Raw genomic sequence first — 14,028 nt, forward strand, 5'->3', positions numbered from 1 at the left:
TGTGGTGGGTTTCATATGAAAAAGTGTGTAAGTATATGCAGTGATTATTGCCCATCATTACTCTACAGGCTGGACTGTTTGAACAAGGATGTACTGTAGACAGGGTTTGAGAGATCAGACCTAAATCAAACAAAGTAAAGAATCTATGATAAGTGTTAGCTTTGTCATTGTCTGGAGAGGAGAAGATTAAATATTTGGTCAGTGAATTTAAAATGCCTGGGGACGTGTTCTCTCTCCAACCCCAGCAAAACTTCCAGATGTCATTTCTCCGGGGTGTTTGAAAAAGTTCATTGTTTTGATGAACTCCCCAGATTTCCTCCAATATCCATCACTTCATGTCATTATTTCACCACCACGGCCCATTTCTTTTTCCCAACATGGAACACAGTCTGACATTTGAAATTAAGAGTAAATAAATCATACAGAGAAAAAACAAGAACTAGAAGAAGTTTGACAAATTTTACACAAGGTTATCAGATTATAGTTTGTGAGTACAATACCACATGTGCTAATGTGCCCATATATGAGCTAATGTACTCATCATATAAGATCATCATATGTTTGAGATATATATTGTTTATCACTAAATACCCCAAAAATATCAAGATATTATTTCGAAGCCAGTCCCAACTTCTCTAACACCAACTGAGAGCCAGACCTTATTGCCCACCATCAGTGTTGGACCTCACTATTGCTGTTATGGTTGAATGGGAACAAACCCCTGCAGCCAGACTCCAACATCTGGTGGAAATACTAAAACCAGAGGAGTGGAGGCTGTTGTAGCAGCCCTTTACCGCCCATGGTTTTGAAATGACACGTTAAGGCATCCACATACTTATGGTCATGTAACGTAATTAATAAAGGAAAAATGCATGATACACAGGGCTGGAGTGATTGGTCAATGTAATCAATGCCTTCGATTACAAATACAATGGTTTCACCCAGGGATCAAGCTGCAGAGAGCAAGCCTCACTGCGATCGTCTAAAGTGTGGGAGTGTTTTAGACAGAGACGCAACAGTCTGACTCTCTTTAAGCTTCACAAACTGGACATGTGTTATGACAGCACAGCTGCTCTTCACGAGTTCTGGAAGAGGAGCACAGAGCGACCTATCCTCCTCCTACAGCAGCTGCATGGTCCTGTTTTCTTTCTGTCAGCACCCAAGCAAGATATATTGAGGATTATCAACACAGAAAACATGTTTCTGTTAATAGAAGTTAAGATAGAGTTTCTAGATGTTTATACACCACTTCTGTTTTATAAGTAATGCTGCAATGCAACAGTATTTGATATAAAACAGTACTTTGGCACATGTTTCACCTTTAACACATCCTATGAGCTAAAAATTGCAGTAGACCAGATTGCAATTTTGCTAAAAAAAACTTCAATTAATTGTTCAGCCCGAGCAAATACACACTGCTGGTGATCATCCTACCTGTATATGACTAGAGTGATGAAATAATTTCATGTCATAACCAGTTTTAAGTTTTAAGTCAAAATACTGATTGTCCAGTTCTATAAAGACAGTGACATGGACAGTGATATGGAGTCTATTAAATAGGGTGGAAATTAGACAAATTTTATACCACTATCATCATTATTTACATGTGTTTTATGTGTCTATGTTTCAAGATTATGAGTGAATTAAATATTGTAATATTAATGAGACAAGTTTTCGATACGCATTAATTAATTGTGCAATTAATATTGGTGGGTAAATTAATTGTTACATGACTGAATAATAAAAAAAATCAGTAGCCTAATCAATAGCTTAATCGATTAATTGAAAAATTTATCATGAGATCATTAGATTTGATCATTAATCTTTTAAGAATAATCGTTAGGTGCAGCCCTAGTGATATATTTGATCAAATGAATCATAAAGTGACCACAATATGTGAGAGATTAAGGAAACATGCAAAGTTGAAATACTTGCTTTTCTGACAATGCTACAACTGCAGTTTCCTCCTTTGAAATTCCTATTCCAGGCTAGAATAATTGTTTTAGTATGTCCGTTTCACGTTAATTACAGTTCAAATTAATGCTGAATATTTGCTGAATGAGTTAACGTCTGTTTATGAGTCACAAGGAAACATTAACGATCTTTTAGAAGGAGTAGATGTTGATAATTGTTAAATTGAGCAATATGTTAGTGGAGTCTGGCAAGCAGTCACTTAACTGCACCTCCAGAGTGTGTATTTTCAGAACAGAGAGAACAGATGATCCACTTACAGTGTAGGACTCATCATCACTTGTTGTGTCCTGCGCTCCAGCAGTGTTCCTGCAGCCTAGCTGAGCTTCCCTGAGTCTGAGAAAGAGAGGGAGAGAGGAAACAACAGTTGTAAGTTGTAAGTTGTAAATTAAATACAATTTCAACCTATTCAATATAAAGTCTATGATTCATTATTTAGACTGATGTACTCATTTTTGTACACACAACTGCTACATTTTGCTGCTTTAATACGTGTGGCGGGCGGATGGAATCATTTTTCAGTGAAAAGTCTCACACTGATTTGGTTGTTCTGGTTTTTGCACACTTTGCAGCTCAAGCTTCAAAATACTGTGTTTTGAGTGTCCCACATCACATAGACTTAAATCTTGGTAGTACTTTAAATCATCATACTAGACGACAATTTTTCAAAGCCAAAACTCTAACCGAAAGCAACTGCTCACAATTAGTGGCGAGACTTGATATATTTACAGCAGTGCTGTGTCTTTGTCTCTGTGGGTGGGAATTTCTTCGTTTGGAGAGATGTGATAAAGATCTAAACAGATGTACGGGGCTGCCAACGAATGTAATAACATGCATTCACATGTACGCACATGCGTCGTCGCACATACTGAACATACATTAACGTGCTGCGCTGTACAGTGTATTCAGTTGGAGTTGATCAGTAACACACTTCTCTGTGTGTGTTTGTGTGTGTGTACATCCATCACTGCACAACCATCCCAGGCTGGGTTTCAATATTTGTTCAACATGCCCTCTGGGAAATCCCTGCCGCCTTCGCTCCATCTGTCTGAAAGACGTGAACATGGTGAGATCAACCCTCAGAGGGCTGAGGGAGCGAGTCATCATCGATGATCACTCAGGGGTGTATTTCACCCCGGCCTGGTTTTACTCCCTGCTCATCATATAGTCACCTACTGCATTCTCTTGGTTTAGTTGCTAATCAGATTGTTGTCAACCACCAGCACAGAGAAGGAGAATGAGAAGGAAGGAAGGAAGTCTTAAACCTTTACCAGGATACATGGGTGCCGACTTGAGTTGAACATCATCAAAAAATGTCAGCCTATATAACAACAAGGTGTGATGTGATGAGGAGTAGGGAATAGTATTTTCCCAAAAATGCCAAATTTTCTATCCTGGGAACAGAGGCAGGCTGTCTTGATGTATGTGAGTTCCTAACCTGAGCAATCAAGAAAAGATTAAATCGAAGGCAACTGGACTTGTTTATTTGTCTTTGAAGAAGTTTCGCCTCTCATCCAAGAAGCTTTGTCAGTTCATGCGTGTCAGACTAGTCTGACAGACAGATTACAATGACCTGGACGAATGAGAACATTCACAGACAAACCTGATCACTTTAGTGTTTTATCTGTTAGTATTAATTCTTACTAAGGCAGAAAAACACAATTTCAACATTAATCAACATTATAATGAATATAATAGAAACTCTGTAGGCTGTGTGCAGCTTGACCTTTGCTGTGGCTGCATGTGAGGATGAAATGCTAAGTTCAGCCTGTGATCTGAACAGCCTCATGGAAGTGATATTTTACAATTCTGCATATTTTAAACAAAAGAAATTCATCAAATCAGGTCATTTGGTGTTTTCAGCATCTTGTTATTGAGCTGAAACAGATTCCACATTCCATGAGCATTCAGAGGCTGAGCGCAGCAGAGGGATCGCACCATGTGTGCTTCACTGTTCAACATCGTCAGCTTAATAAAGTTAATAATCACTCAAAGTTAAAATGTAAAACTCTATTAGAACTCCCTGTCACTTGTTGAGAGGCTCTGATTGGATTCTTCGGGAGATTTGGGGGTCTTTCTTCAGTGAGGAGCTTTTTGCCAAACTGCATCAGTTTTTTGCCAAGCTGCTGAGGATAAATTCATCAAAATCTATGTCACCCAGATGTGTTTGGGATAAACTATAAATCTAGAGTTCTTGAAGCTTTGGAGCTGTCATCTGGAATTTTGTCTGACACTCCAAATATGGCAGCAAACCTCAGTCTAGCGGATTTTATCCCTCCAGCTCAGCGCACAATTTACATTTTCCCCGGTTTATTATTTTGAAGTATTTCCATGCAAAACTTTTGGCAGACATTGTGTTATGTGTCTCATTCAGACTGTAGAGCCAAAACGTTTCTGTATAAAGTACATTAATGATCAGAGGTGTTTGAATTCATGGCACTTTGTGATTTAACTGATTAATTAAAGCACTCAGTACGCTTGACCAGTAACACATAAGAGCAACAAAACACAAACTACATGAAAATGAAATCATGCTATGACTATTTTTTCCTTTCCTGTCAAATGTCAATTTAATTTCTTAGTGTGTGGCTATTTTACAACTGCATTTTTTCCTGCTGTGCCTCAAGATTGGGGGGTCACTGCACCTTACTGCACCCCCAACTTCAACTTTGGGAAGGCATAAAACCAAGGTTTCTGACCATCTGGATGGGCCCGACTTCTAGGTTAGGCAGAATTAGCAACCTGTTCTCATCCTTGCTAATCACATACAAATGTTTGCTTGCTGTCCTTCAACATTCAATACTGACTGCTGCACTTAGAGCTAAATTCCACCAGGTGTGTCTGCATCGCGTTACAGCTGCATCATATCAGCAGGATGTGATCGCAACCATTCTGTACAATGCTTGTGATTCGACCAGCAGCTTCAAATATGCCCCGAAACTATTTTTGACAGATGCCGCATCAACACAGAAAAGGAAGAGAGAATCAGGTTAATTTTCAAAATAAAGGACCTTGTGTCATCTCACGATCATAAAGACAGACAGAAAGGAAACTATTTAACCACGTAGCCTGAGGCCAGGCCAATGTAACAACCAAAATAAATGTTACTATCCCAAATTCTGTAAAAAAAAAAAAAAAAAAAGTGTGTGGTATATGACGTTGTGTTGTTTAGTGTATCTGTAAGGACTCACTTGAAATTGTGTGGAAAAAAAAGTCTAGTAGAAGTTTAAATTCACAATGGGAGTGTCTGCTGTAAGGTTGAGATCTGAGTAACTTCACCATATTTGGTGATTTGGTGCTTTGTACACCACAAGCCGAGTGCTCTAAAACTATGCAACTCACACTAAAAAATCCAGATGTATAAATAGCACTACAGGCCAGAGGAAAAACATGTATTTTTGATTTTGGGGTGAACCATCCCTTTAAATGCATCCATCATTTTCATGCTTTGTTTGATGTGATGTCTATTAGGGATACTTAAGCGCCACAAAAGTAAAAAAAAAAAAAAGAGAAACTTAAGAAAGAGAATGAAAAAAAAAGAAAAACGCTACCAGTCAACCGTTTACAAGAAAAAACAGAGGCCACAGCAACTGGCAATTCTGTGTCAGAATTTCCACAATGAGCAGAAAGTGACTAACAGCAGCTCACTCTCCTACACTGCAGAAGCATTCAGCACACGCCAAAGCAAACCGCCCTCTCTCTTCCAGCATGCAACCACCCAGCAGAATATGAATTAAACAAATAACCTCAGCACCGTCAAACATGGCAAATCATTATTTTGTTTTTCTTGAGGCAATGAATGGGTCGTAAAGAATGTGAAATAATGATAATCCTCACTCCTCCTTTCCTATTCCATCTAATTCATGCCTCCTTAAAAAGCTATAATTTCACACTGGCCGTTTTTGCCCTTTGTCAAACCTTTTTCTATCAGCACATTGGACATCCTGGGAATACAGGAATGTACTGCTTCCATTGTGCGGGCAGTTTCTGGATCGTCTGGGCCATTAGCTTAGCATGCATGGTTTCACATAATAAGCCACTGGGGGTAGTCCAGTCATGCTGTGATGTGAACTCCACTCAGAGTTTCCACAGTAGATTTCCCAGTGGATATTTGGATTCAGCTATTTGATAAGGAAAATAAGCTCTGAAGTAAACAAATACTTATGACACACACACTTAGTTTGAATTGAGCATCTGTGGCTGTATGACTCAGATTTCCTGGTGTCTCCTGCAATTTAAAAGTTAAAAAAAAAAATAGAAAATGTGATATTAGTTATCCATCTAGATTTTTTTGGTGTGAGTTGCTCAGTTTTGAGGTATGGCCACTGAGATGTCTGTCTTTTCTGGATTATAATGGGACTAAATTGTACTTGGCTAGTGGTGTTCAAAGCACCGAAAAATACATTTGGAAAACTCACTTACCAGAAATCATGACCAGGTGACTCAGGATAATCCACAGACCTTGTTGTGAGCAGTTTCATGTTGGAACTATTTTTTCCTACAACTAATGCAAGTCGAACTACTTTCATTCTACTAGAGAGTGCTGAGTGCCATCTAGTGCCATTATCTTGAAGAGAAGTCAGACAGCGGGTATATCCAAAACTTGGCAACTCACACCAAAAATTATCTAGATGGTTATTTAAGAGGAAAAATATGCATTTTTGTTTTGACGGTGAACTGTCCCTTTACAGCCTTTTCATTTACTTCTCTTAAATTCAAAAACAGCAGCATTTCCAGTCTCATGTTCTCATATAAAACATCGTCTTATCCTCTGTGACAGCATAGTATTATCAGGAGCCGAACAGACAAGAGTTAACTAAACAGGCTCCTCCGGTTCTGCCATACGGTGCCTTTACCAAACCAGTGGTTGTGTGGTCATTTCCACATGCTGATGATTCATACAGGGCCCTGCGAGTGCCAGGGTAAACATTGTTGGAGGAAAGGCCATTGCTCAGCTTTGTGCCACAAACTTTCACTGTTCAAAGACATAATTGAAAAATGTGTGGTCTCTGAACAACTCTGGAGAAACTTGGAAAACCAAAATGCATTGGTTTCATCTGCATGAACTTTTTTGAAGATGAGTGAAATAATAATTGGGGGGTTCAAGCTGTGTTTTGATGTTAGGAAACCCAAGCAAAAGACCCTTTAATGGGGCCTTGACGCTGAAGTGATCCTCCTGGTAAAGGATCATGTAGTTGCGGTTTTAGCTCAACTACTTTCCAATTGATGAACTTGGCAAGGTGAAACTCTGAGCGTGGGAGCTCTGCTCCATCCCTGGTGGCTTCATGCTCCATGCAGCCAAAAGAACAGGAGGTGGGGAAAGCAGTGAGGAGTTTTTACTGCTGTAGCAGCACACATGCAGTCGTTCCATCGATGACTCACACCGCTGGCTCTGCATCTTTCCGCAAGAGCCGTAAAAGTCAGGGGCCTGTAATGACTTTCACATTGCAGAGCAGCAGAGCTGTAAATGCACTCCCACTATCTACAGCTCCTGAGTCACAGCACAAACCACCAGCAGACTCATCTCTTCCCTGTCCCACCATCTCTTTTGGCCTAAACAGACATTCTGCGGCATCCTTAACATGCTGGTCAGCTCTTGCCCATTCATGGTCAGGGTAAATGCTGAGCATGCAGTCTGCAAATCTCCACGGACTGGTGAATGTTGCCAAGTCAAATGTCTAACATGAGAGGGCAAAGAGATCTGAGAGTTTCGCTCTTGGATTTCTTTTTCTTCTTGTCCTCAAAAATGCTGTTGTAACTTGGTGGTGACAGCAGGGTCAGCATTGTCCTCATGGCTCCCATAGATTGTCAAAAAACCAAATAGATGATAAAAGTGTTTTGAATATCTGTCAGCTGGCACTTAACATTTTTTGTGAACCAGAGAAAATTTTATTGTAGGCTATTTCTTTTTCTCATATAACTCCATAATTATTCTCATGTGATTAAATCCACTGTAGTTTAAAGTCCAAACTGAACATCAAGTTTGATTTGAAGAATGCAAAACATCATGCAATGCACTGTTTCATCATCATTTCACCTGTTTGAAGGGATTTCAAGTGTTCTTGACAAATACATATCAGAAACAGAAACTTGCTGTTGTTATTAATCAAAGTTTCATGACTCCAGGATCACATGCTTTTTGAGCTTCTGCTGGTGCAGGGTTGTCTCCCACATCACATTTGTTTCAAAAACTGATGCATTTTGCATCACTGCATCTGAGGGAGTGTTAGCTTGAGAACAGTGACACAACATGCTTGTCTCTACCTGTTGATGTGCAAATGTTACTTTTTGTTTGTGTTTGTAATGTGTCTGTTCAGAAGATGCTGATTAATGTTACTGATTGTCATTTTTATTCTGCATTATAGTTTTAACCATTTGTGAGGTGGCTTTACGTTTCTTCAACCCAATTTTGAGACTAAATGTCATTGAATGGATGATGTCACTGAAAGTTCTTATTCTTTCTGACGCCCAAAAATGATCTCGCAACCCCCTTGGGGGTCCCAACCCCCAGGTTGAGAACCACTGATGTAAACCTCTTGACACCGCACAGCTGGCAAAATGTTACGGCAGTTCTGATTCAACTAAAAGTCAGTGAACTCACCCACATTGTGTGACGTCCTCTTTTGAGGTTCGTGGTGATAGAAACTGTTCTGGCAGTAAAGCCTCTTCTGGCATTTGGCATTGACATTTAGGTTGTATTTCATGGGTAAAAGGCTGGATGGGAAGCTTCCAAACTGTTACACAATTAAAACAAATCAAACAGTTTACGCTTTCAGCATATTTGTGTGACACAACATCTTCACTGTTGCTCTGCAGCCAACAGGTGTTTTACATCAGTGGCTCAATGCAGACAAACTCAAGCACTGACCCTCAAATCTACACATTCCCTATCTGACAAAATAATTAGATGTTTTATCACACTGGTCTCTGTTTATTTAGTGACATTTATTTAATATTTTATGAAAAGCACACTTATAATAGGCCTAGACATTTTTACATGTGATAGCAGGAAAATCACAGGTATAAAAAAAAAGATTGTTGGCTGAATTCCATTTAGCTGCTTCAGTTTAAGGTTGTGGCAGTGGTCATGTTTCTACTCTCAGGCTGTCAGGACTTACTTAATGCTGATCCTTAGATATATGAAGAGGTCCTTCAAAATAAAATTTGCAGTGATGATGGTAATGAGTTCAGCCCCGTGTTAGGCATCACATGACCACAGTATAGTTGTAACGCAGTCACAACCCACCCCACACACAATACAGTAGGATAAGACATGTTGGAAATACAATGGAATAATAGCATTAGCAAAAAGCTTTTGAAAGACAGATAAGTATTGAGAAGTGATTTAACAGATGTTACTGATTCTGCAGCCTCAGATCCTGAGGCAGGAAGTTCTAGAGCTCAGGGGCTCTGACCGTAAAATCACAGTGGCCTTTAAGTCTTGAGGACTTAGGAACAGCCAGCAGCAGAGAACCGCCTAAAGATCTGAGGCTGCACTTGGGCTCATGGGGGAGCAACAATTCAGCAACATAACAATAACTATGGGCCTTATGCTATGAAAAGTAAAAGTGTTTTAAAAAGCTGGAATTTGTTCAGATTTCCAGAGTTGCGCTGGATTATGTTAATCACATAATGCAGGAGCAGCACACCAAGACAATAGCCAAACCAAGATTACTGTCACAAATTGTTTTGATAAAAGAAGTGGCTACTAATTATAAATTATCCTTTCATAAGAAAAGATTAACAGAATAATATGTCAAGTAATAATTCATTTAATAGTATTTCAGTATTTATTCTAACATAATATTTCTTGGAAATTCAAATATGAATGTATTTTAGTGCTGACCTATCAGTAGTAACTGGTTGCAGTGAATTATATTTGTTTATGATTTGCACTATAATAAACTCCATTGTGTTTATGCTCCATGAAACACACCTAATGCAGAATTTAAGAAATCATTTTAACAGTCTTTTATGAAGCACCGTAAGTTCTACAATCATATTCTATTAGTTTGGTTAAATGATCTGCATGTAGTTAAGATTCCCTGGAGGTTTCCAAAAATAAACACGGAACAGAACCGATTGATTATACTGTTTGGTCTGTACTCAGCTTTGTTCTTTAGGCAAAAACACATACATTAAAACCCATAAACGCAAAACATATGTTTGTTAGCACCCAAAACTGTCAATTCTCTGTGACAGTGAAGAAACCATATTAGCAGCGAGGACAAGAGATTTTATTCCCAGCTTATCACTCCTCATGGCCCTTGACCTCCAGTTAAGGTAACAGCATCATCATCGGAGGAATTCAGCGCCAGAGTGAGAGATTATAAACACGTTCTGATAAGAGGAATCTGCATTCCTTGGATTCTCTCGAGGGCGACAGATGTTTTCACTCCGACATCCCTCAAATGTGTGTAAAAATGTAGACAATCGCAACAAAACACTACATTATGCAGTTTATGAGCAGACTCAGCAGTGTTTCCCTGTTTAGTTGCACAAACATAAACTTGAAACTTTTACTGCTTATTAGGGTGGAATGTGTTTGTGGTCGTAAACGTGACCTAATACATCTGTGTTGATACAATAAAGCTTTTTTAAAATTGTGCATGTAGGCTGACCAGGTGAAGGAGCAGCCTCAGACTGTCGGAGATGCAGGGGTGAATACAGATAAAATGAGCACCAGCTGTGTGCTGTTGGGCACCAGGAAGTGGAAAGTTGTGATGTGTTTATGGTGAAACAGTTCCAGTCCCTTCATTAGATTAAAATCGTTTTATCGTGTGACTTAAAGGACATCAACCACTACATCTCTGTAATAAAGACACACAAGGAAATATTAACTCTTTCCCTGCCAGCAAGTTTCCAGCCAGCATCAGCATTTTTGACAGAATTCACAGACTTTTCAACACCCACAGAATATTCAGTTCTGTGAATATGTGAACATGGTGTACATCAAAAGAAAGAACAGATCTTCTAGTTTCAGACACAAAAATCATTTTGCACCAGCTTCATTCGTTCTTTTTTCTTTTTCATTCTTGAATATTGATTGGTTGATTGGTTCAAAAAATCTACTTTTCAGCCAATTTTTTTTTTTTTTTATCACTTAATATTTCATGTGTGTGACATCACTGACACCAGTGTTGTTAACATTAGGTGTGTGTGTCCCCTGCCACCCACCTGAAACACTCTGTCCAAGAGGCCCAGGGAATGGAGCACTGTCTGATCCAGCTACAGCGCGGGTCCCGGGGACTGCAGTGTGAGCAGTCCTGCTCTGTGTCCGGATCGTGACGCCATCTGTATGAGCAGCCCCATTCTGTGGCTGTGTCATGCTCTCTGACCTGCAGATCTAAAAAAACACTTTTTACTTTTTATTATTGATTTTTCATGAAAAATATATGTCATACACTTAATGATCAAAATTTACCAGATTTTAGGAACAACTCAATTCCATTCCCCATCTGAAAATATATAGTTTTATTATACAGTTATACAGTTTTTTTTAGAGGACAAAATTGAGGATGGGTATGAGAGAATGAATGAGATCATACGGGTGAGAAACAGGATCCCAATTACTAATGCTGACCTCTAGGCTGTTATGTAAGATTCAGACATTTTTCTAAAATCTGGCTTTCATCCATTGGCTGTGAAGAAAGCAGGGAATGCTTTCATCACAGTGTTGTGTTAGATGTCAATCACACTGTGTACACATAGGTCAAGTGCAGGTGAACCTGTCACACAGTCTTTGCTGCCTATCCTACACCCAACAAGAAAAACTGTGAATGACCTCAAAGTCACAAGCTATGCAGAATTATGCAGAATATGATAGAAACAGCCACAATGAAAAGGAAATGCAGCTACAACAGAGACTGAAAAACTATTTTGAACTGGTTCTCAGACTCTGTTCCAGTGTACATTGAAATCAATGGAAAAAAAAGTCAAATCCTTGTGTGTCTAGACATACCAAAAAAGCTGATTTAAACACCTGTTATAACAACACATTAATGTCCATAGTTTAAAATAAGAAGTCACGTCGACAGTCACATAAGGGTGGTTACTTTTTTGCAGACATTGTATTTAAAGTTCCTACACACCCATAGCTCACCCACACAGGTGTTTGACTAATTAGTGGTTGTGTAATGTCTGTGTTAATTCTCCTGTTGTTCATTTAGGTTATCTCTTCTCACACTTTTTCTATTCTTTTTGGTACATCAACAGTGGTGACCTTATGTAATTCCTGGCGCAGCTCTGCACGACTTTGACCTGAGGAGAAGTTTAATCAGCCAGAAGTGAAAACACCTGTGTAGGTGTGCCGGGGATTAAAGGCAGACCTTTATCACAGCAGTTTAATTAGTTTCATTGGTAACACCTGTGTATATGCTACTATTTCACAGAGGTGGGACCAAGTCATCATTTTACAATTCACAAGATTGTCCCAAGTCAAGTCCCCACCTCAAGACAGTTAAGTCGACAGTGAAGTCCTATGTCAAGACCAACAAGTCCCAAGTCAAGTCCTAAACTCAATCTCACTTGGTCAAATTGTAGCAGTGAGTCACAAGCCGCACAGTTATTTCACTGTTAAGCTAATGTTAGCTAAGCATTAACTCACAGACAACATTGATATTCTTGATTTACTGCTCTTTGTGTAACTTCAAATATCGAATGAATTTGGAAGTTGTTGCATCTCTGTTTGTAATTACTGGGAACGTCACTGCCATGGACCATAAACCCCTGCAGAGAGTGGTGAAGACTGTTGGAAAGATCTTCAGGGCGCCCCTACTATCTCTGCAGGACATTTACCACCACATGGTCCACAGGAGAGCCTGTAACCTCATCGGACTCCACCCACCCACCTCCAACACAGATAAGACTGTTCCCTCTGCCAGGAGGTACTGAAGTGTGAAATGCAGGACATCTAAAATAAGGAACAGCTTCTATCCTCAGGCTATCAGAGTGATTTACAGATCAAACCCACTGTCCCCACCCTGGGCACGTTTTGTGTATTATGTTTGAACATGAACAAAAAGTATCTTTGGTATAGTTTTTTTTTTTTTTTTTTTTTTTTTCAGATGGAGCTCAGTATTCTAATGTTCTTCCTGGTTCTCTCCCACGTCATTGAATGGTGTCGGATTGGTTCAAACAAAGTGGGTCTGAGTAATTAAGTTTGGACTCATTGAGAATGAAAAGCAGTCATATTAGCTGATTCAGGAAATAAAGGTAAATGAACTCATTCAGGGATCCCCACTTTTAAATAACAGACTCTTTGTGCTTGAGGGAAGGGATCAAGTTCACCAGTGTTATTACATCCAGCCAAATTTGAATGATAAAAAAAAATCCCTTAGTTTATAAAATTAGGTCTCAAAATCATGAAAAAAAACCTGCTCTGAAATGCTGGAGACATGTCTGCTCAGTTGTCTCAGTGTCAAACACCACTACGACCTGAAAATGACCTGAAACACTGACGCTCTGTCTAGCAGCTTTATTGGACATGTCCAGACAAACTAACCCTAACCCTGTCTTGGATGGAGGAAGGCACTCAAGTTACATTCGTAACTGACGGATGGGGAGGGTGAGGGGAGGGGGAGGCGGTGTCGAACACAGAAATGGCGGACAAAAGGTTACCGGTCTTACTCCAGAATTCAGCACTGCATAGTTCTCAATCTTTTCACATGTTTTCAATGACTATGTTCTAACATGTATAATATGTTTTTAAGAAAAACTCCCTTTTTCCTTTATACAGACTTTAAATTTTTAAATGTGTGACTAGAGTCTGACTTGAGTCCAAGTCATGTGACTCAAGTCAACACCTCTGCTATTCCAAATCAATGTGACTACCTCGAAAACATGAACTCTCAGACAGGTGGGTGTGCTGACCAGGAAAATACTGTCAACCTTTAATGAGGTGCTTCAGTCATAAACCACCAGAGATATACAAGAAAATCTGGGGTTATGCAGAGAGAGGACAGTCATATTAAATGTTGCTAGTACCAGCTGAAAGGTTCATAACACACCTAAGGAAATTAGAGAATATTAGAGAAGATTAACCAAAAAAAATGGAGA

This window comes from Lutjanus erythropterus, chromosome 8 (assembly GCF_056507025.1).
Source record: "Lutjanus erythropterus isolate fLutEry1 chromosome 8, fLutEry1.hap2, whole genome shotgun sequence".
NCBI lineage: Eukaryota > Metazoa > Chordata > Actinopteri > Lutjaniformes > Lutjanidae > Lutjanus > Lutjanus erythropterus.